The sequence below is a fragment of the Charadrius vociferus genome, unplaced genomic scaffold (assembly GCF_000708025.1).
Source record: "Charadrius vociferus isolate BGI_N301 unplaced genomic scaffold, ASM70802v2 scaffold819, whole genome shotgun sequence".
Taxonomy (NCBI): domain Eukaryota; kingdom Metazoa; phylum Chordata; class Aves; order Charadriiformes; family Charadriidae; genus Charadrius; species Charadrius vociferus.
This window is the reverse complement of record NW_009650062.1, coordinates 256,445-259,060: the sequence shown is the minus strand read 5'-3', so window position 1 is coordinate 259,060 and position 2,616 is coordinate 256,445.

Here is a 2,616-nt window from a genome sequence, read left to right as displayed (position 1 = left end):
TTGCTTAGGACACGTCAGAAGTGTCTTGCTTGAGTTCAGGCTTTCTCTCCTCTCGGGCTGCCCACTGCAGAGCCCACTGCAGCTTCAGAGGGTTGTGGGTTTTTTATATCTGCCCTCCACCAGCTTTTCCCAAGGAAGCAATAGGGATTGGGAGTGAATTGGGAAAGGTCCGGTTTCACCCCAGCCCCTGTTTGTACAAATAATCTGCAAGGAGAAACCTGGACTGATGAGCAAAACACTTGTGCTGCCTTCTCGCTGCCATTAAGGGTCTGGATGCAAACCGGTGTGTAAACACGCTCCGCTGAGGAGGGCATTTTGGGGGGGTCAGACCCCACGAACGACTGACCGCCCCCAGCTCCTGCAACACGGGAGTTTCAGCTTCCAAACCAACAGCAGGGTTTTGTGAAAACCTACCTAGAGCTGTGCCGAATGGCAAGGTCCGGAGCCAGACCCCGGCACCTCACCCACCAAACCTGGGCACGCAGGGCTGGGAAGATGCGCAACACCCGGGACAGCATCTCTGGGAGGCAAGGGACAGGCAGGGCGATTTTGGGCATGTCCCTGGAGCACGGCCGAGATGGCCAGCGCAGACTGGCGGGTCACGGAGGCAAAGCAAGGCTGGGGCATTCGGGTGCTTTGTGGCTAGTTGGAAGGTTTTACTGTAGGGCCATGCGCCACTCACTGAAAGGGTTTTTTTTTTCGGAGAAGGGAGGAGGAGAGGGAAAGCTGGGGGAAGGGTGTAGGGGGAGGAAAAATTTGGTGAAGGAGGAGGGGTGGCTTTCATGGCTCCTGAGCGCCTGCAAAGTGCACGGCAGCCGGCAAGGAGGACCCTGCCCTGCAAACAAGTTGCTTTTGTTGTGTCCCAAACGGGCCTAAATTAAGTTTGACAGAAAGAGGGCAGATTCCCTGGGCTCGGTTACGGCCGGGCCGACCTAGAGAGCTTCGGGGCGGCGGTGCCAAATCTCACCCGGGTGTGAGGGGACAGGCGCGAACCTCCACGAGGCAGGAGGCACCAGGCGGCCACGAGCAGCCCCGTTAATCATCCCGATGCCTTCGCAAAGCAGCTTCCTCCCAGGAGCGCCCGGCTCGGTCCACCTCCAAAGCCTAAAGGCCGCCATCGCTATGGGAAAAGCAGCTGTCGGAGCGTTCCCTCAGCCGGTTTCGCCCGCCGGGGCCGGCAGATCCTCCCGCCCCGTTCCCAGGCATCTCCCCGGCCCTGCCGCCTGCCCTGGCACGCCGTGCCAACCTGAATAACAAGCCAGCTTCTAAACAGTTAACGCTGACAAAACCAGCCCGCTTGAGTTCCCTCCTTTCCGAATCGCTCCTGGTGTAATTCATCCCCCCCAAAAAAAAAGAAATAAAATTATCCTCCTCCTCTGACCTCTCCTGGGTGTCCTCCCTCCCTCCCTCCCTGCCGTCCTCCCTTTCCCTCCTTCCACCCTTCCCGTGCCCCGACCCCGGGCTGGCACGGCCGGCTGGGAGCACGCGTGCCCGCCGCTCTGCTCGGCGCTGGGAGCTCCCACCACGTTAGCTGCGGCTGCCATGTTGAATTGCAAATCCGACATGATTCGACATATTTTTTTCCCCTCCTGGTAGTGCCCCATGAGGAACTAAAGAAGCACCCGGGCAACAGGCACCCAGCCCCGGGTAGCTCTCGGGGACGTCCCAGGCGGCGGGGTGAGGGCAGGGAGAGAAATCACCCTCCAGTCCTGCTCCAAACACTGCACGAAGGGACCTACCTATCTGCTATACATCCCTCTCTACAGGAGACCGATTTTAAAGTCGGATGTTTTAGTACCAAGGGCCGGAGGACTCGATGGGAAGGGGGTTTCGGGGAGAAGGCAGGTTACAGCAACAACAAAGCGCCTGAGCAAGTGGAGGAACAAAACGTTATTTCAAATCAAAGGCAAAAAATAAAACCCAACCGCACGAGCCAAAAAAAAAAAAAAAAAAGCCCAAAATTAAGAGTGAGGTTCGATTTCGTACCAAGGCAGCAAGAGAGACGCACCGTGGAAGAGAGTGGTTTTGTTGTTGAGTGGTGGCTGGATTTAGCTCCGCTTATCCGGACAATCATCGGGGAAGGATCCTTTTCCGAGAAAGGCCAGTTTGAGTGAGACAGCTTTTTTTTTTCCCTTCTCTCGCTCGCTCTCTCCCCTTTCCTTCTCCTCGCAGCTCAACGCCAAGAAATGGGCGGTGCCTGGATGCCAGGCTCCATCCGAACGAGACACCCAAGGCCAACGGAGGCTGGCACAAAGGCGAGCTGGCAGGAATTCCTGCACTCGGAGCCGCACGCTCGCGGGATGAGCCCGCCACCTCCCCAAAAAAATCAACCTCCGACACTGCCCGCGCCGGAAAGTTGCCCCGTTGGGTTTGAAAACGCCCCGCCGGGTTCAAGCACAGGGGGGGAAAAAAGAAAAGGACGAGGGGAGGAAAAAAATAAAAGCGAAGACCTTCCTTTGCATCAACGCAGGTTAAACAAAAGGCCCGGGGAGGTGGATTATTTTTTTTTCCGCCCCCCCTCAGGCTTCTTTTCCCCCCTGCCCGTCCCCCTCCTCCCTCCTCGCACCCGCCGTCGCCGGCTCCCTCGTCCGCCGCCCCAGCGTTCAGGCGCCAACG